Below are 21,745 nucleotides of genomic sequence, written 5' to 3'. Positions count from 1 at the left end.
TCTACTTTGAGTAACTTATTTAGAAATAGGATTGCTGGATCATAGAGTATGCTATTTTACATGCTGACATAATTGCTTAAGTGGCTACATTATGAGATATGTCTATAACATTGGCTATTGTCAATCTTTGGTAAATGTCAGTTTGACAGGTGCTAAATAAGTCTAAATGTTCTAGAGTTGAATTTTTTCATTATTAATATACACTGAATGGCCAGATTATTATGATCTCTGAATGCATAATAATCTGGCCACTCAGTATATATATTAGAGGCCTGGTGCATGAATTTGTGCATGGCTGGGGTCCGGCCAGCCTGGCCAGGAGGAGGGGTCATGGGTGGTTGGTCAGCCTGCCTGCTGGTCGAACTCCTGGTCAAGGGGACAATTTGCATATTCGCCTTTTATTCTATAGGATATACACTGAGTGGCCAGATTATTATGTGTTCAGAGATCATAATAATCTGGCCACTCAGTGTAGTTGAGTAAACTTTCTTATAGAAAGTGTTTAAATTTGCTTTGTCCATTTTGAGGGGAGTATTAATTTACTTACTGGTTTTTTAAAACATTTTTGCATAAGAATAGAAACCTTTTATAAATTTCTTATATAACTATTTTACCTAGTCTTATTTTACCTTTTGACCAAAATATCGGTGTTTGTTCTCATTTTTGCTTTTGATTTGTTTTTTGCCATTCATATATTTGAGATATTAAAAAATTGTACTCAGCCAAATATCTCAGTCCTTTAATAGTTTCAGATTTTGATATCATGTTTAAAAAGAAAGGCCCTTTCTAACCCTATATTATAAAACCATTCATCTATGTATTCTTCTAGTATTCATCTAATTCTATTTTGAGCTTATTTTTATCATAAGTAGGAAGGGAGATCTATATTTTTCCTTCCTCCTAAAGAGCAAACCAACACCATTTATTAACTAGTCTCACATGCCTACCTACACAGATCTGATTATATAGGGATAGTTGGTTCTATATCTGGATGTTTACTCTGTTTCATTGATTCATCTGTATGCTCTCACTCAGACTGCGCTTGTTAGCTGTGGCTGGCTCACTTTGTTGATTCCTACAATTGATTACTGTGCTTCTCTGCTTCAGATTGGGTTTCTGTAGAATAAGGTGTTAAATAGTCAGTTTTCAGTTCCTCAGAGAACTGGGAATGAAGTGGGAACAGTTGAAGCAAGAAAGGACCCCTTCACAGATGTGTTAAAGGAACTAAGTAGGAAAAAAGTGAACAAGACAAGAAGAGCTCATGTAGGTTAATTTGCAATGCCTGGGATTTTTGTTTTAAACCTTGGTGGGGGCAGGGAGGGCAATGTATATATCTGGTCTTTGTTTAAATTCAAAGCCATTAAGCATTTCTACTACAGGAAAGAAAATAATGTGTTTTGCCTCTTTGCCAACAGTAACATAATTTTGTTCTTTGAAATAAGTGTCTTGGGACCTCAATTCCCTGTTGGTAAAGAATATTCCCAGCCCATGTGTTGCAGCGGAAATTCATTGTTTCCTGAGTTATTTCCCTTCATGATTAGTGAGGAGGGGAAATGACCAAATGTATAGATTGAGATTTTTTTTTTCTCCAAATACTGACGTCTGTAACATTACTTGATTCTGATGGCTTTTATTATTATTTTAGTTATTGCTGCTGAAGGCTTCTCTGATGCTTCAGGATATATTCAGGGAAATCGACTCTCCATAAACTAACAATTCAGGTGAGTCCTTTAAAAAAGATACAGCCTTTCATTCTTATCCATTGGCCACCCCTGGCATTGGTAAAGTTTGATAAAGTGTTAATACATCGTCACGTATACTCTCCTGTTTGATTTTTACCAGGGTTCTGTGAGGCTGGAGTGTACTTTCCCGGTCTGACTACTTCCATTTCAATTTAATACCCCACCTGGTAGTTGGTTAGTGGGGTAATGGTGGGCGGTTATAAGAGGGGGTGAGTAGCTGTTTTTTTACTTTATTGTATGAATTCTCATTTATTCACATATGTTTGCTTCATCCTCTCCCCCCGCCCCGTCCCTCCCCTCCCCCCCCCCCCCCGCCCCTCCGTTTTCTTAAAGTGCTGGATAAGGAAGTAATGTAGAAACTTCCAATAGTATTTGCACTGAAACCGCGCAGTAGTTCCTGGAGCTCTCCAGGGATGGCATGCAATTGCTCTAGCATGAGATAAAGTGAACAGTGAACTTTGGTTACAGAGTATTGGTTTTTCCCTTAGTTTGTCCTGGTTGTGGCTGCATGATCTCAGGCAGTGTGTAGGAGATAACAAGGGCAGGGAAGGAAGCCATCTCCTGTGGGTCTTGGGCAGGCCTCCACTGAAGTCTGCCAGGTGAAAAGGGATTGGCTTCTACTCTCAAAGCCTGTGTCATGGCACACCAGATATGCCAGTTCTGTACTTGACCAGCTGCACAGCTGAGGACAGATTACTTAATGCTGCTGGTCGCCATAAAATGTACAGGCTGGCCCAGCCTAGTTGTTTCCATGCTTATAGATTTTGTAGAATATGAAAAAATTTCAGGATCAATGTTTACTGTATTTGGGGTGGCTATGTATAAACATAGTTGATGATTATGAAAGCTGAATGAGTACATGAGGGTTTACTACATATTTGCATACTGTTCTGTTTTGTGTTTAAAATTTTTCATAATTAAAGGTTTATTTAAAAAAAATAAGTACCATCTACGAACATCATTTCATGAGAGAAGAAATATTTTAATACTAAAAAAGTAGGCTGTCATAAATTTGTCTTTAGGCTGTATGCATTTAGCATGATGAAAACGCCCTTCTTTTCCTGCCTTTTTGTCCTGTCTCTGTTGACCAGTTAGCTTTGAACTAGCCAGAACTGGCCTGAGGACTGGCATTTGGAAAATATTGGGGCATATGACTGCTAAGGAGTCTTCTTCCTCTAAAACGGTACTATTCTTCTGAAACTGGAAAGGGATGTACTCTAGTTATATATATATCAGCTATTTCCAGAAAATGCCGTGACAGCTAGCATGCTGAAACTAAGAGAGGTCAGAGGTCAAGCAGAAGAGGAGGGATTGTTCTGTTGGGAAACCCTAATAAAAGTGGCTCATTCGTGTGAACATTAAATTTAGCTGTGAGCCACCTTGTTGTCAATGTAAAAATGAAAACTGACAGCAAAGAATAGAAAATCTTCCCTTTACACCATTGTAGGCCACCTCTGGTAAGGTGGTATTTCACATATTAGTGTCTGCCTGTGGTGTGGGGGTGTTGAGAACTAGGTGGGCCAAATGTCCCTCTCTAGGGAGACCCATCCAAAACCAAGTGCAAGGTGCTGAGGTGCAGGGGTGGAGGTCACAGGCAAGAGTTCGGAGACATGGGGAAGGGCAGAGGAAAGGAGCTGTCCTGCCTCGGGATCCTCTGTGGATGTCCTTTGGGAACCTGCAGAAGGTGGTAGGGGGTCTGGTCTGGCTGAAGGGCTTGGGCACAGTGTATAGGAAACACATACATAAGCCTTTCCCAAGTTTTCAGATCTGAAAGGAGCATGTCGGGTGGATTTCTATGCTGTGGGTCTGTACAGAACTGAAAACTAGCCTTACCATGTATGTACTTCTCCCTGGCGATGTGTGTGAGCTATAGGGTGGGTGGAGGACAGAGGCGATAATGGGCTAAATTATTATGACGGTAAAATGATGTGAGCAAGGAGCAACCATACCTCCTATTCCAAAATGCCTGCCTAATCCTGGCTGCTTCTGAAAGTTCTGTGACGTTCTGCCAGGGTCTGCATTGATTGGAATATAGTGGTTCAGTCCTTTAGAATTTCTCCCTGAATGATTTCTGGCTTCTGTTTGTTTTACATGCCTGTTTTCTGGGGAACTCACATGAAATTGGGCAGGCTTACCTGGTTGCTTTCCCTATGTCAACCAACTCTGGGTTCACTCTCTGATCTATATGCTTCAGTTGGGTTGCTCCCCCTTCCCTCCCCCAGGGATATTTATCTCACTATCCTTTTTTGGAAGAAATTATGTCAACAACAGAAACATTTGTCTTAAAATTATAGGGATATGAGAGATTACCTGAAATCTTGACTTTTCTGAAAGTGTCTACAGACATGAATAAATGCTAGCAGGAGCTTTTATTTTGACATAAACTAAAGGAAGGGAATTGCTTTAAGGGATTTGAGCCAGTCCAAGTCTGAATAAAATTTAATGAATGAACAATGTAATCAATCAATCATATTCTGAGCCTTTCAGAAGGCCAGGTCATGCTTGGTAAGATCTTGTAGGGATGAGTAATTATGAATTTGAGACAGCCATGCTTCGGGGGAATAAACATGATGCTTTAAAGGTTGCGTGTCTGCATATGAGAGAGTATGTGCATGAATAAGTAGAGGGAGTGGGGGTATATGATAAATTTCTTGTTTTGCATTTTGCTTAATGACTTGTGGCATAGTCCAGATTTGAAAATAAATGCAATATTCTGAACTTATCTTCATTTTCCTTGCAAGCTTGTAAGAAAAATATTTAAAACCCGATTTTAAATGAAAAACATTGTTTTTGGCTCTCTGGGAATTTTCAGTTCCCACTGTTGTTTAGGGAAGCTATTGACTCCATAAAAACTTAAAGCACAATCTACATAGCTGTTTGTCATTCTGTATTGGTCACTTAAGGGCAGTGACGTCAGTAAAGATAAGTTGTTCCTTGCTTACTTTTCTCCATAAAAAAATGTAATCCGTAATGCACTGGTGTCTTCCTGCCATGTTCCATTAGCTGAATTCTTTGGCTTGCTCTACTTGTTGATTGTAGGCACTGCCACTTGCTCCCCCACTGCTGGCTCTCTGAGTGGCTGAGAGTCCTAATTAGCTCCGTGCTAATTAGCATCATCTCCTTGATCAGGATTCCCAGACATGTGCCAGGTCCTCACTCTGCTGTCTGTGCTTAGTAAATGTTTCAGAACAACAACAATAACACTTTCCAGATTGTTTCTCATAATTAAACTTATCCATGGGCATAATAGAATGTGTTGTTTCCTTGAGCTTTTTAGGGTAATTATGCTTATCAGTTAATTTTTTTCCAATGTTAAAAAGCCCTCCTGAAGAACTCAAGATTTGAGCCTTTTCTGTCTAATAATTGATTGGATTTCATAGACTCAAATGTTCTAGAATGCTCGTGCCTGCATTTAACTGTTCTACAGAATCCAAAACTTTAGGAACCACCTTTTTTTTTTTTTTTTTTTTTTTTTTTTTTTTTTTTTTGCTGTGAAGTCCCATATTCTGAAGATCTAGAACAGCCTTGGGCAAACTACGGCCCGCGGGCCGGATCCGGCTGTTCTATCCCGTTCTCTTGCTCTCCCCTCCGCTCCTTTACTTTGAATTTATATTAGTTCACACAAACACTCCTTCCATGCTTTTGTTCCGGCCCTCCGGTCCAGTTTAAGAACCCATTGTGGCCCTCGAGTCAAAAAGTTTGCCCACCCCTGATCTAGAATGATCATCAGAGCCATTTTATTCTGTTTACAACAAGTCAGAATTAGACAGCTTTTCAGAACCATAAAATGGCTAGTGCACTTGTAGAGTTTAAACATGACTTGACTAAGATTAAAATAAAGTAAACACACTGGAAGTTCAGCTGCAGGGGTCTCCACACAGCACTGTAAGGCCTGATAAAACTTAAGTAAAATCCTACTGATCTAAACAATTGTTTTATCAAGGATCTTTTATTTAAAAGAATATCAGTCAAAGTCAAGTATGCAAGTGGCTAGAAATAGAAAACATTACAGAATAGAAAAGCAACATGCCTTATCCTAACTCTTTCACTTCAACAACTTGCGCCCCCTCCCCGCGCCACGCCCCCCCCCCCTGCCCACCGCCCCGTAGATCATCCTTTGCTGCTTTTGTGGGGATTTCCACAGGTATAAATGTAATGCGTAGAGCACCATTTCTCACTTTATTGGATTTAAAGGCACTTTCTTGGTATCTTGTTGTGATCACTGATTAGCATCCCTGTCTCCCTCCCTCTCTGCACTGATTCACACTGTCAGTCTTTCCTTGTGCACCTCAGATGACACACACAGCCTCTTCTTGTCTCCTAGAGACACTCCCCCCATCCCATCCATCCTTTCCATTTTGGGCAGCTATACGTTTAATTTTATATGTCCTTTAATCTGGTAACAGCTTCTAGGATTTACCTATAACTTGATTCTGAATGTTAAAACCAAGAAGCAGCATGTACTCTGTTATAGGTAGGTAGCTGCTGTTCCCATGGCAGCCAAATGGTGTGGTGGGATTACATTCCTTCCTCTCTGAGCCTCCTGCCCTCACACCTGGGCCCCTCTGCAGACCATGTTTGAATAGATTCTCCCTTTCGTGGGTCACCAGCTGCCTTGAACGAAGCCTCAACATTTCTTAGACTCTGTCTTCCCGTCTTACCTAGAACCCACTTTATTTTCCCACAGCCCCTCCTCCTCCACCTTCAGCCAGAACATTTTGATTTCTGGGTGCTGCCTGCCTCTAAGTAACTGCTGATGGCCAGGAGAAGCTGTTACTACTGTTAGAAAAGTGACCTCAGGCCCTGGTGTCTCTGAAGGGGCAGTAGCCTGGTCTTTGAAGTTCGCCATCATTCACTGAGGCCCTGATGTGTTAGCAGCTAGGTTCTGAGGCCTGGTGTCTGCTGCAGTCCTCATACCAGCCCATGGCACAGATGTTGTCATTGACACTCTGGACACCAAGATATTGAGATCTGGATGGGAAGCCTCCAAGGCCTCCAATGGGAAGTGCTTCTTAGACCTTGGGGCTGCCTGAGGCACGGTGCCAGCTGTGGTTTCACAGGTTAGAAAAGACGTCTGTTTTCAGAACATCTTACTTTCCTCGGTAGACCTTCATCTTTCCCCAGAAAAGTACTGCTGCTCTAGGAAATTCAGCTCTGCTTAATTCCTCATCACCTCCTCCTGTGTGGCCAGCAACTCATGGTACCGAATTCTGTGACTGGCAATGGGAATATCCTCACCTGCGTAATGTTCCCTTTGTGAATTTGAAGTGAGGAATGGGGCTCCCTACTCAGCCCTGCTGGTAGGTTGGAAAGGTGCTTTGTCAGTGGTGGTTGTTGATCCAGATGTTTTCTTAGAGCCTCAAGTATGTGTGTGAGTCAGGTACACTGGATTATCTTAATATATGGTGTGCTTTGGTAGTTATTTTAGAGGGAAAGTTTTACTTTCACACTTCCTTTTCTCTCATGAATGTAGTGATCTGCATACATCTTCTGGTGTAACTGTATTTAGTAAGTGACTATTATGACAGTGACCGGATGGACGGCAGGTGCCCTGGGCAGGTGGGTCCCTCATGCAGCGTTGGTGTTTTTCCCTCTCCGGGCTGCTCCTTCCTCACTATGCAGACCTCACGGATGCTTTGGCAGTGGAAGCAGCAGTCTCTCCATGAACTTGTTATCTCCAAGTGGGTGGCAGCGGTTGGGGTCCCTCTTTGTTACGTCCATTAGGTCAAGGTGGCAGCGTTAACATGTGCTGTCTTGGTGAAAGCAGTGCTCAGTCTCCAAACATCTGACCCTTTATGTTTAGTTCCTCAAATAAGTATTGAATGAAAGGTCAATCTTCAGAGATGGGCCTCACTTCCTTATGGAGGAGGTATCTGGCCTTAGTGAGGTCACGACTTAATGAACAGATAGGAGTCAGTATTTACCCTGTCGCAGTGGTGACTAGGCTGCTGATCCACATTTAAAGTTGATCATGATAAGCGGTCCAAAGTAACCTACCATCATCTTGCATGATTAATTCCGACATTGTGATATTTTATTTTCATATTTGTTGATTGCTTGTAAGGTTAGGAAAGAGTGCTGAGCAGAGAAGTAATCCGTGTGAGACATTTTTGGTTCCATTATACAAAGGTCACTGACCCTAATAGTTATAGAAGCCCAGTGACACTTGGGCACAGTGATTTCGAGGGACAAATCTATTAGGACAATTTAAATCTTGGTCAACATTTTATTCTACGCCGGGAAAAGTACCTTCAGGAAGACTTGGATAGGACTCAGTCCCTCAGCGAGAGAAGGAAATAAATGCAGTTTAAAAAGTCTTTCCTGTTTCTGGACCCTAAGTGTTCCTCCCATATATTATATATTCTTTCATTTCTTTGCCTCTAAGCAGTGAACCATGACACAGTCTCCCCTGCAGGAGACGGTTCAGCTCCAGGATGCTTGGTTCATTCTGCCGTCCTTTTGGGAAGTTGGATGCAGGCGTGGGGGACAGCGGTGCAAGTGAGGCTCTTGCCCCCTCTGGCCACTCTTCTCAGAAGCTGAGACTCAGAGGAAACACATCCAATACCCTGAACTAGGAAGCACAGACATAAAAATGGACACGGGAGGATATAATGACATGGCCTTGTTCTGTTTTTGTATACACATTTCCAGAGAGACCACAGTATCTATGGTGAATAAGCAGAAGAGATTAAATTTAGAGAAAGAAGTGGGTATTTCTAATGAGTCGAGCAGGCCTTCGAAAGAAAGTAACAATTATTTCTGGGTCAGTTGATGTAAGTTTTGAGGGTCTGAGGTGGGCTGTTTAGGGCTAGTGGGGACTTGGCTCCTTCCAAGATGAGCAAAATTTCATTCTTTACTTGGGAGTGAACTTCTAAATTCAGCACTTAAGGCAAAAATTTCATATAAACCCAATTGCTTGTGACCATCCCTTAAGAAGATGTCACACTAGACGCAATTATCCTATCTCCCCGTCTGTTCAATACAGTGAGCTTTTCTCAAAACTTAGGAATAGCTTGCTGCTAAGTAGTTGGCTCTGGTATTTAAGGGCCATGTTGTAAATAATAGAAGAACTCTTGGCATCCAGATAGGACCCCAAGAGACACTTAGAAACTGAGCAAGCCCAGAGAACTGTAAATTCTTACATCCCTGCCATGGTCATTGTGGGACTTACATGCTCATTGAGAGGAATGGGAGAGGAGCTGCCTGCCAGATTGTTATTACGGAGACTTTCAAACATGTTCAAAGGTGAAGAGAAATGCATGGTGAACTATATACCCATTACCCAGATTCAATGCTAAATAATTCTTAGCCAGTCTTATTTCATCAATACATACCGTTCTTTTCCTACCAATCATTTGATGTGCATCTTTGCTATTTTATTTTTCCTCTGTTATTATTTCAGTATATGGCTCTAAAAGATAGGACTAAAAATGTATCTAACTACCTTATCACACCAAAAACATAAAAATTACCATTATTTCCTTAATGTCATTAAGTATCAAATTTCCTCAATTGCCTTATAGTACTTCTTTTAAAAAAAATATTTTTATTGATTTTAGAGAGGAAGAGAGAGATAGAAACATCAATGATGAAAGAGAATCATTGATCAGCTGCCTCCTGCACACCCCACACTAGGGATCAAGCTCACAAACTGGGCATGTGCCCTGACTGGGAATCGAACCGTGACCTCCTGGTTCATAGGTTGACGCTCAACCACTGAGCTATGCCGGCAAGGCTATAGTACTTCTTTTTAAGTTTCTTTGAGTCAGGATCCAAATAAAATTTACACATTGCAATGAATTGATGTCTCTAATCCCCTTTTAATCTACAGGTTCCCCTTCTGTATCCCCCGGCCACCCCCACCCCTACTCTTGTGATTTGTTTGTTGAAGAAAGTGAGTTGTTTGTCCTTTTAGAGCAGAGATTCTCAAATAGGGAGAATCTCCTTCCCCCATCTAGGGGCACTTGGCATGTCTGGGTCCATTTTTTGTTGTCACCACTGAGGATTGCTACTGGCATCGAGTGAGTAGAGGCCAAGGATGCTGCTAAATATCCTACTGAACACAGGACAGCCCCTCATAACAAAGGATTCTCTGGCCCAAAATGTCAGTAGTGCTGATGTTGAAACACTCTGCTATAGAGTTTTCCAGTCTGGGTTTTCATGATTGCTTCTTTGATGATACCATTTTACATGTTTCTCTGTTCTTTGTGTTTTCTGTGATTTATTACTTATATCTCTAGTAGTCAGATTCAGATCTGGGCTTGTTTGTTTTTCCTCCAAGGCTACATACATCACAGGCAGACGGCGTATTTTCACTAAAAATACATACTGGTCACTGATGATTATTGCCTCGATCCTTTAATTTATTAGTGAGTATAAAAACATGTTATTACAATTCTATCATTCCTTCCTTGTTTATGTACAAGAATACTTACGTAAAAATAAATTTAACCTCAACTATTTGTTTACCCTGAGGTTCATATAGGAAAGTCAGGATAAATGCTTGATATTTTCCCTTTATTTTTAAAACAATGAGTTCCCTAGCAGCATCCTCTAAAAGTGATCACTGAGGTTTTATTTACTTATTTATTTATTTGGCTTTTTTCCTCCTCCTTCTTCGTTTCAGTGTAAATATAATAGATGCATTTCTTACTGATACTGGAATTGTCACATATTTGACCAGTAGAGGTTAATTCAAGTGAAGTGTGGAAGCTAATTCCTAGTCCTTTTGACATGACTTGTGTTTTTGCATTTTTCTGTACTTTGTGGCACAACAAAATGTTACAGGATTGTCTTATCCATTTCTTATTTCAGACTTAGAGTCATCATTTCTTTAAGAAGGCCTGGTTTCTTTGAGTGTTTAGAGGCACAATATAGAAATTAGGAATGTTTATAACTACTGGATTTATCATTGTTTCTAGACCTGAGTGGATCAAACTAGGGAATATACATGTATGTTTATATGTACAGATCAGAGGTAAAACCGATTATTAGTTCATACTAATACTTCTAGGTATTAGTATGAAATTCAGGTATATAGCACAGTAGTGCAGGACTTTTACTAGCTTCCACCCAGAATCCCAGTTTAGTAATACCATCATAGTTTTATATCTGCTTTATCTCATATATATACACAACAAACTGTGTTTTAAAGACAGTTGGAATAGTTTTTCTCTGTGACTGTGTCTCTAACTGGATACACAGTTAGGTTCATTGATTTCATTTTATTTTCTGTTTTTAGAGATTCCCATTTTAATTTAAATAAATTTACACAATATTGTCAAGGTTTCAAAGCCTCATCTATAACATAAGGCATAATCAGATCTATTTGCTTTTACCCCAGTCCCCTCTCTATTCTGTTTTCTCCCTCCTCATTATGTAGCAATTGAATACTATCCTTGTATCCTTTTATAATGTATAAGCAAATGTATGTTGCCCAACATTTGGGTGTTTTTCATCTTTTACTGTTAGAAATAGTGCTGTGGAGAATAGCATTGGGCACTCTTAAAATCATTTTTCTTTTTAACCTCACAGAAGTTAAGTGTATGTATAATGTGATTCCCTTCATGAAGAGCGAGAACAATGTCTGCACGCCGCTGAGACTGAACAGAGCTTTGGAGCAGGAAACGGAAAGGGAGCATGTCTGGGAGAGATGGAGATGAGCGTTTCAGTGGAGTAGATGTATGTCTTCAAGTGAAAGAAATAGGGCTTAGGAAGGTTGGTTAGATCCAGGTTTCCGTGACCTGCATTGCCAGGCCCAGGGCTGTGGCTTTCACATTCCAGCCCAGCAGTTAGCAATCTTTTCCGGTAAAGGACCTAGTTGTAAATATTTTTAGGTTACTGTCTGTGTTGCAACTACTCAGCTCTGCTGTTGGAGTGCAAAAGGCAGCCATAGACAATTTATAAATAAGTGAGGGTGCCTGTGTTCCAGTAAACTAGATTTATGGACACAAATGTGAATTTCAAGATTTTCATTTATCATGAAATATAATTACTTTTTCAATATTTTTTTCTTCACCCATTTAAAAATGTAAAAACCATCCTTAGTCTGTGGACCATCATTTGCCAAACTCTGCTCTGGGCTTTTGGGAGACATAGGAAGTTCAACACAGGAAAGCCTCACTCCGAAGGATCATCGCAGTGGATTAAAGAGGCCTTTGTCAGCGGGAATGGGCCCAGGTTCAGGAGGCTGCTGATGGTCACAATGTGGATGTAGTTAGAAGGTGGCTGAATAGAAGTGGATTCCTTTTCTTTTTTTCTTTATGGCCTGCGATTGGAGAATTATAGGACCGCATAGAAGCATTATATTGTTTGATCATTCTTATTTTTAAAAGTCATGCTCTATAATTTCCTACAGGTTATATACAAAGAGAGAGCCAGACCCACCATCGCACATGGTGTGGACTTGGGAAAAATTGTCTCATTCTTTGCTGCCTCCTTTTCCTCCCACCCTCATCCCCCATCAAGAAACCCAATATTGACCCCATTTGAACGGTGAACCTTTTGTATCAGCTGCCTGGTATACCTTGTTTCCTATGACATTTGCAGGCTAACTGTTGAGAAAACAGTATTTTGTTTGTGGGAGAAAAATCAAAGATGATATCAATGAAAAATGCATTTTCATATAATGGAAATTATTAGAGCAACTTTTAAAATGTCACTGCAGATTCATGCAGACAACAAGGAGCAGAATACATTAGAAAGTAGGTCAAGTTCTCTCATGTTTATGAATGAGGTAAATTACAGTGTAGGTTTAGGTTTATAAAATTGTGTATACTATAGTTCATATGAATTACCCTAGCCCAAATGGTATTATACCAAAATATAATTAAAATAAATTGAGTTTGTTTCTTTGTCCTTTGTGGCTTAAGTATTTTATACCGAATATTTTATGAATTTAATAAACTAGGAAAAGTGATGAGCTTCTTGTTATTGCTCACATTTCCTGTATGAGACACAAAATCCACTCTAGGGAGTTAAAGCTAAAGTAGATTTAATCCAGGGGGTGAGTGCTTCCAGAACCCTTAGAAGGTTTCGAGGAATAGACTCCAGGCTGAGCCTTCAGGACACCCCACCCCCAGAATCATTTTCTCCTACGGAATTGGGAGAGGGGCTGTGGCTGCTGCTGTGGGAAGCTATTGAAGTAGGAACTCAGGGCCTGAGGTGCCAGCTCCCTCAGTTCACCTCCTGCAAAGCAAAATTGCTTCTCTGGGGTGGCCAGGCACTCTGCCCCTCTTCCCCATGGCTCAGTTCTAAATCAGAGTCGCCTGGGAGCCTGTCTCATTGGGAGGTTCTAAGGCACGTTGGGCACTATAGTGGCAAATAAGTCTGGACAGTATGTAAGGCTTAGCTCTCTAGCCTCTCCATGCTACAGGGGAGCCACCCCACTGTGTTTGCCTCAGTTTCCAATTTCAGTAAATGCCACTTCACACGTGCATGCTGCTTCAACCCCACCGTTGAGGGACAGATCATCAGAATTTGCCTTCCTAGTTACATGTGGTACATTTTCATAGACTTGTATAGTGGTAATAATAACTGGTGTAAACCCAGTGTTACTAGTTAACGAGTATTAGTTGATAGTGTTAGTGATGGTAACGTGACGGAAAGGAACACCAGTGGTTTAATAGTAAAAACTTCAGTGATTGTGGAATCCAGGCCTGGAGAACACACTTCATTTTCTCCATGAAGAATGGTGAGTCCAAATATTGTCCCGAACATCCACTGCTTAAGCATTTATTGTGTTAATCCAGGTGTAACGTCAGTGATAAAGCATTTGTTCGCCGTTTATTGCCGCTAACTTTCTCACTGTCAGATTCTTTTATGAGAGGAAAGGAGGCACTCCCCTTTTCAGTCTGGGAAGGAACAATCATTCACAAGTGAGTAACTGGAAGTGGTACTTCAAACAGAAGGTCATTGATTTTGAAACAGGCAGACATGGGTTCAAGTCCTAATTGCATCATTTTCCAGACTTACACATTTTTGCAAAATTTTTCTTTTTATACTTCTGTCTTCCATGTTGAAGGGAGTTGGAAGTACCCTCCTCATCGTGTTGTAAGGCAATGCCCAGCACAGGCCTGGCACACAGCCTGCCCCATGGTGAGCTGAGGCTGGCTGGCTATGGTGGCGCCACCAACAGAGCGAGGAGCGTGCTGTGCCCTCTTCTCCTGTCCTGCTGAGTGTTCCATGTGCGGAGGCTGCTGTGTCTGTTCACAGCAGTAATCCTCTCACCTGCAGCCCTGGGGCCCTTGGAGGCTGCTTTCTTTTTGTGCTATGGGCTTTCTCCGGCCCTCCGAGCACTCCTAGGTCCCTCTTAGACTTTCTCTTTCCTCCAGGGAAAAGACCTCTCTCAATGCTTAATGGGCAAGGGAGCCATCATGGGGTCACAGAAGTCGTGGTAGCTTTTTATTTGTCATGCAGACATCGAGACCTCCTTCTGAGGCTTGAAAGGCTGATGCCCCTCCCTCCTCCCTAATTAGATTACTGATTCCATTTCAGCGATGGTTTTAAGCTAACATGGCCTTCATTCCATTGCCTTTGCATGTGTTTTTTTTTTTCTTGACTCCATCTCTCCTTTGATTTCCCAGTGGTACCTAAAGTAAAGTGGGTGACAGAGTTGGGAGCACATTGGAATATATATATATATATATATATATATTAGTCTTTACCTGATAATATTTTCCCATTGATTTTTAGAGAGAGTGAAAGGGAGGAAGGAAGAGAAGGAGAGAGAGAGAGAGAGACGGAGAGAGAAACATTGATATGAGAGGGACACATCGAATGGTTGCCTCCCCCATGCTGCCCTGACCCAGGCCAGGAATGGAGCCTGCAAAGGAGGTAGGTGCCCTTGTGCCCTTGACTGGGAATTGAACCCGAGACCCTTTGGTCCGAGGGCTGATGCTCTAATCCAGGGGTGGGCAAACTTTTTGACTCGAGGGCCACAATGGGTTCTTAAACTGGACCAGAGGGCCGGAACAAAAGCATGGATGGAGTGTTTGTGTGAACTAATATAAATTCAAAGTAAAGGAGCGGAGGGGAGAGCAAGAGAACCCTTCACTCTTTCGGCTCCGCATGCCGGATGGAACAGCCGAACAGGCCGGATCCGGCCCGCGGGCTGTAGTTTGCCCACGGCTGCTCTAATCACTGAGCAAAACAGGCCAGGACTTGGTCTATATTTTTTAGCAAACCTCCAGAATGGCTGTAACTTAGTGGAGTTTTGGGGGAAATGTAACAAATAATGAACAAAAGGTTAAAAAAGATCCTTTCAGAGCATCATGTACCAAGTGAGTTTCTGTATCTGTTCCGTTTAGTTTTTTATTCGTTAGGGTTTTTTGATCCTTATGTGTAGCAGACCTGACTCCCCCGTTCTTTTGTGTGGGTCCCTGGGTAGGCCCACTATTCCACTCTTTGAGTTTACTGTCAACACAGCATGGGCAATGGGCCTCATACACATTCACTGTAGTGGAATCAATCTATGTGGCGGGTGACAGTGAGAACCATTCCCTGCTTGACTGCAAGCAAGTATGTTGCCCTCTTTCTCTCTAATGTCTAACCTCAAAGACCTTGACCTTGAGCTGCTTATAATTTGTGCAAACTCTATCTGGTATGTTTAACCCTTTGCCAAGGATTTGAGTCACGTGATAAATACTTTTATGCATTTGAAGATTTGAGTTTGCATTAAATATTAAGTTGGCCTACCCTCCCTTAGATCTAATTGACTCATTTATTCACTCAGCAGTCATTTATTGAACATCTATAAAGTGCCAGGCATTCTGCTGGATATTAGGAGCATTTCTCTCATAGCAAGAGATAAATGGGAAATATTGTAATAATGTTGGTGCAGAAGGTTTAAGATAGAGTTAGAGTAGATTTTATGATAAGTAGATTTTATGATACCTAGTAAAGGGTTTAGGCTTTTTCCCCTCCAAGAACAGTAGGAGTCCATTAAAGGGGTTAAGCTAAGTGGGATCTAGTCAGACATGAACTTGAGGAAGACCACTGGCTGAGATGTGGTGTGTGTGTTCAAGGAAAGATGGGGGTCGAGGGCAGTAGGGAAGCTGTTGCAATAATTTGGGAAGAAGATGATGGTGTCCTTGAGTAGGAGAAGAGGACAGATTTGAGAGACACTTAGGAGTTAAAGTTGTCAGACTTGAGGGGTTGGATGTGGGTATGCAAGAGAGACTCATGTCATGGATAATTCTCCCATTTTTGGTTAGCAATTGGGTAGATGTTGGTGCCACTGAGATGAGCAACTCAGGAAGGGAAGCAGGTTTGGGAGGAGTGGTGGCAGGGGTGAAGGGATGAGCTCATTTTTGAATGAGATGAAATTGATATGCTTGTGAAAGATCTTGGGGAGAGACAGTATGGACTTGGATAAGGAGCACGGGACAGGCCTGGCCTCTGTGTGCAGACCTGGTGCGAGCAGATGAAATCCACCAGCCAAGGGTGCAGAGAAGGAGGAGAGGGACTAGGAGAGATCTCAAGAGCCATGAGGCTTAAGCGAGGAAGAGAGCCGGCAGAGGAAACTAAGAAGGAGTGGGTCAGACAGGTTGAGGGAGTCCCCTGGAGTGGCCAGTATTGCCCGGTGCTGTGCAGACAGGCAAGGACTGGAAAGGGGATGCCTGTTTTATCAGCAGGGAAGGCAGGAGTAACCTTGTCTGTGCTGGGCAGGAGCCAGAAGAGGAACAAGGTAAGGAATTAGAGACCCGTTGGTGTGGAGAACTCTTGCAGGAACTGTGGCTGTGTGGGGCGGACAGAGGCAGCACAGTGCCTGGCAGCGTGTGGGCTTGCGCTGGACGTGCTTTGCTGTAGTGCTGGGTGAAGAGTTAGTGGAGAGGAATGCTGCTCCTGTGCTTCCTTCCTCATCATACTTACTGCTCCTCTGTTATGCATCCTCTTCAGAATACTTTCATGGTCTGTGCATTTCTGCTTAGAGACAGTATATTTAATATATACGGTTGATTCACTAACATTAAAGTCAACGGCCAACAGAACTGTAACTGCAGCCTGAATGAAGCCTAGCTAACGTATTTTTCCATAAGGCACATCACAGCCTTCTTGCACTTAGGAACTAGATAGCGCGATGCCTAGGGACATTTTAAACAGCTGAATCACCAACAAAAACACAAAAATTCGAAAGTCATGACACTGAATAAACTGTGAAAAGGACAGTTGTTTACAGCCTGAGAGCTGAGACAAAAAGGCAGAACATTGCTGTCTTGGACCTCAGCTGGGAATGTGTATATTGGGCAAATCAAAGTTTTTACCACTTTGCCTGTGTCCACAAATAACCAGGAAAAGTAATCAGGAAAGGGCTATGAGTTTGTTTTTACAGATGTTTTATTGAGTGTAGACATCTGGAATGCTGTAAAACATGCATTATCTCTAGATTCAAAAAGGAGCAAGCCACATTGTCCTCCCTGTCAAATGTTGTCAGGCTTGCCCTGGCTGGTGTGCTCAGTGGTTAGAATGCTGGCCCTGGCCCCAAAGGGTCTTGGGTTTGATTCTAGTTCATGGGCATGTACCTGGGTTGCAGGTTCACTCCCTGTCCTGTTCAGGGCTCATGGGGGGGAGGGGAGGCAACCAATTGATGTGTCTCTTTCATATCGATGTCTCTTTCTTTCTCCCTCTCTCTTTTTCTTCCACCATCCTTCCCCCCTTCTCTCCCTTCTACTTACTCTGGAAAGTGTCAGGGTTGGTTGGCATACGTGATGGAGATCAATGAAGTATCCTGAGACTAATATGGTTCCTTAAAAACTTCTAGTTTGGAGTAGGGTCTCAATCACATGAAAGGCAAAGCTGTTCACTTTGCCTTTAGAGAGCTGGCATTTCATTGGAGGTGCACAGTATTTTAATTTTTTTTAAGTCACTTCACTTCTGAAGTCACTCTTTTATTTTTTAAATATATTTTTATTGATTTCAGAGGAGAAGGGAGAGGGAGAGAGAGATAGAAACATCAGTGAGAGAGAATCCTTGATAGGCTGCCTCCTGAATGCCCCCCACTGGGGATCGAGCCTGCAACCTGGGCATGTACCCTGACTGGGAATCGAACCATGACCTCCTGGTTCATAGGTCGACACTCAACTGTTGAGCCTCACCAGCAGGGCCACAGTATTTTAATTTTAAAACAAAAATAATTCTGTTTATAGAAGATTCCACCCCCAACTTTGTGTGTCCCTTCAGATTTCAGAAATTTAAATGTAAAAAAAAAATCATATGCCTTTTAGAAATTTTACGTTTATCTGAGTAATACTTAAAATTTATTTCTTCTTCCATTGCGGGGTGTATTAAATTTGAAGAACATAATATCTCCATCTCCAACAATGTAATTTCTGCCTTGTTGTCTGTACTTTGCAGCGGCCTTGACTGCATTTTCAGAATCTTCCTCTTTAAAATCTTCGTATTTCATTACTTCAGCTATAGTGAATCCTTTCTGAAAATCTGTGTGACTCTTTCCTGCAGCTTGAGGAGCCTTCGTCCCTCTCCTGGGTCCATGCACGCACTTCGAGGGGGCTGCAGTGAGAAAGTATTCCAGCTGAGCGCTGCACACTCAGCCTTAATGGTCTGTGGCAAAGCGCTCAGTGTCATGTGGGCTTCCAGATGCTTCTGCCTCTCCTCAGCACTCAGTTCTTGCCACTTGAGTTCCCAGGCCCCACGGAAAGGAATGACTAAGGCACCTGGGCCAGACCTGTCCACCCACTCTTTACTTTTTATCAACCATTGTTTTTCTTTCTAATGTAGTCTTTTTCAGAAAGATTAACCAAGTAGACCATTGGTTCTGAAGTCAAAAGTAAGTGTTTTTCCAACACTCAATCTCTTTGTCATTCAAATCATGATGGAAGTGAATGGGTTTCTTTTGATCTCTAACCCAGGATTTGACTTTACACATATGTCGTATTCGGGTTTTAGTTTTTTACCTCCTCCTCTCACAGCCACTTTTCCTAGTTTATCTATAATGGGCCCAATCATTTCCTCATCTTTAAGCTGGAGCTCTTCGTGTATTATTTCTACATCTCGGATAGGACCTGCCCTTCCATCAACATGGGTGATATCAGCATCTTCGAAAGCTTGTGTTAGATGAAAGACTCCATCACAGGCACTAATATGAGACAAGAAGGCATTTTCCAGGCCTTGTCCATCAAGACAGCACTACCCCCTGCATTTAGAAAGACAGGGATTTTGCTTGCTGGTCTGTGGTCCTGGCAAAGGAAATCAAGCCTTTCATCTGGCACAGGCTCTCTGCTCTCGTTAGGGGTCAGCAGTGCCGAAGGGGGCGTTTTCTGCTGAAGCTTGAATATCGGTTAGTGCCTACATTGAAGGAGGTAGATTTCCCAACATTTGGCAATCCAACACTTTTCAAGGAGGTTCCAAATCTTCCATGATTGGGGTGGCTGAATAACATCACCTCCTGATTTGGGGGCATCCTGCTCTAGTGAGCGATGACTGGGCTCAGAGACAGCGGCAGACAGGTCCTACCAACAGCGGTAGGCTGGGAGGAAGGAGCAGGGAGTGCAGGCTGGGCCTCTCCACCCAGTGGCATGCGCGACGGCAGTGGCCATTCTATGAGTTTTAATTTTGAGATTAAATTTCTTTTCTTTTTAAAAAATATTTTATTTTAATTATTTTTTAAAATATATTTTATTGATTTTTTACAGAGAGGAAGGGAGAGGGATAGAGAGTTAGAAACATCGATGAGAGAGAAACATTGATCAGCTGCCTGCTGCATGCCTCCTACTGGGGATGTGCCTGCAACCAAGGTATATGCCCTTGACCGGAATCGAACCTGGGACCTTTCAGTCCGCAGGCCGACGCTCTATCCACTGAGCTAAACCGGTTAGGGCTGTGATTAAATTTGAGTGAGTCAGTGAATCTGCAAATACAAAATCTACAAATAATGAGGATTGACTGTCTATATACACACACACTACTACTGCTATTAAACACATACATTTATGTCTCTGTGGGTGTCTGTCCATTTATCTATCTATTTTGAAAACCATGAATTCACACCAGTACTTTAAATTCCAATTTAACACCATTGGGTCCCTTACTTAGTTTTTCACTGTTTGGGGCCACCATGCCACCACTCCCTCACCCCCAGTGCCCTTGCTGGCACCTGCCTTATCCTTTTCCCACATAATGACTGGAAAAGAAGAGGGAGGGATGCAATTACATATTATGATCACATTTATATTCTATATTCCAATTTAAAATAGGATAATATTCAAATATTTTAAAGCCTTTTTTCTTCTCCTAATTTAGATAATGCAATCATATTTGAGAAAAAAACTAAAAGCTCAAAGCTGATGAGGTGCAGGAATTGAGAACTGACTTTATACTATTGACTTATGGCAGCCACGCCATCTGGGAAAGAGAAACACCTTTTCTAGGCTCAGGTGTGAAAGATGGGGTCACCGGTTGTGCCAGAGCCTCAGGAATAGTTGTGTCTGGAGACCCATTCTCCCCAGACACTTGGGGGTGTTTGCTTCCCTCTGTACATGGCGAGTCCCTGGAGGGTAAGGGACCATGCCTGTGTCACCAGAGCCTGGCATATGAAGTGACTGGTGAACATTTGTGACTTTATTTGACCACATTCCGCTAGGTCAATGGTCGGCAAACCACGGCTCGCGAGCCGTGGTTTGCCGACCACTGCACTAGGTAGTTGTCCAGCCTTTGTCGGAAGGCCTTTCTGTATCTCCTAATGCTCTTGGCCTCTTTCCCTTCAGTTTCTCTGGACACTCATTTCTCTTCTTCCTACAGGAAACCTTCCAGGCCCTCCTTAACCAGATGGATCATTGCATTTCTGAAGGCTCTGGGGAGTTTTACTACCTAGTAGCTAAACAGCAGCTTTGGATCCTCAGCTCTACCACCTACTAGATCCATGGTCAGGAGCAAGTCCCTGAGCTTTCCCCAATCAGTATAATAATCTGTAAAAAGGGGATGAGCAAAGCCTGCCTCACATATTCGGGGAGGGTTACAGGAGGCAGTGTTTGGAAGGGACTTGGCACAGTGGCTGTACTTAGTGTTAGCAAAGGTGCTGGTGGTGAATGACTGTTGATCTGGCACTGAGTGTGTCATGATCAGTTCTGGCCCTTCCCCCAACTTGGTGATAAACTCTAAATTGGGGTAGAGATCTTGTTTTCTCTTTCTTGTTTGTATGTAACCCCCACCCCTACTTGTCCACTTGTCCCCCTCCTGTCTAGCCCAGTGCTGTGCGCCCAGTAGGTATTATAATCTGTTGGTTTGTCATTGAACAATCTAAGACCTCTCTACCGGGACATAATCTTGCCAGTAGAGCAGTTTCCTTTCTCTTGTCAGAGTGCTGGGAGATGCTGGTTATTTTCTCCAACCTTTCTTCTTTTTTTGATTATGAGTCAATATTCTGTATAACACGGTCGATGTCACAGTCTGCTGCTGCTAGGAAGTGTTGTTTTCCATGCTTTCTCAACGCAAGCACTGCCCTCTATCCCTAGTGGATTCTTAGGCTCTTTTTAGACAAAGATGTGGCTGTACTATTACTCTTTGTTTTACCTTTGAGGAGGATGACAATGAATACCAAAAAGTTCTTAAAACACAACCCATTGCTGACCTGGTTATCTACCAGCCGGGCATCTTTATGGTAATGCCTTTTAGTAACTGGATTGGGTTTTGTAACATGACAGCGTCATGGGATACAGTGGATAATGAGTCTGCCTGCTTTTGAAACAGCCTTCCCTCACCCCCTTCCACCAGGAAAACACTTTGTTAAACAAGCCATGTTCTTTGAAATGCCTTCTCACTCTTTAAAACTGACTTTTGGCCCAGCTGTGGTGGCTCAGTGGTTGAGCATTGACTTAGGAACCAGGAGGTCACGGTTTGATTCCTGGTCAGGGCACATGCCTGGGTTGCAGGCTTGATCCCCAGGAGGGGGCATGCAGAAGGCAGCCAATCAATGATTCTCTCTCATTATTGATGTTTCTATCTCTCTCTCCCTCTCCCTTCCTCTCTGAAATCAATAAAAATATATT

At 42.4% G+C, this 21,745-nt stretch overlaps 1 protein-coding gene and 1 pseudogene across 10 annotated transcripts in view; one reads left to right on the top strand and one right to left on the bottom strand.

Moving 5' to 3' along the window:
* Window positions 1-21,745, top strand: part of TLN2 (talin 2) — a 425,239-nt gene that overhangs the window by 177,783 nt on the left and 225,711 nt on the right. For 7 of the 9 annotated variants that reach the window (XM_080659814.1, XM_080659812.1, XM_080659811.1 and 4 more), the window contains one exon: window positions 1,646-1,721. The exons of the other annotated variants lie outside the window; for them this stretch is intronic. The gene's annotated coding sequence lies outside the window, so the exon portion shown is untranslated. The remainder of the gene's footprint in view (window positions 1-1,645; window positions 1,722-21,745) is intronic. 9 annotated transcript variants of the gene reach the window in all.
* LOC308233995 (obg-like ATPase 1) lies at window positions 17,992-18,707 on the bottom strand (annotated as a pseudogene). The gene has a single exon. The product of its transcript is annotated as an obg-like ATPase 1 (transcript).

This window comes from Plecotus auritus (assembly GCF_963455305.1).
Source record: "Plecotus auritus genome assembly, chromosome: 1".
NCBI lineage: Eukaryota > Metazoa > Chordata > Mammalia > Chiroptera > Vespertilionidae > Plecotus > Plecotus auritus.
This window is presented reverse-complemented; position numbering and strand designations above follow the sequence as displayed.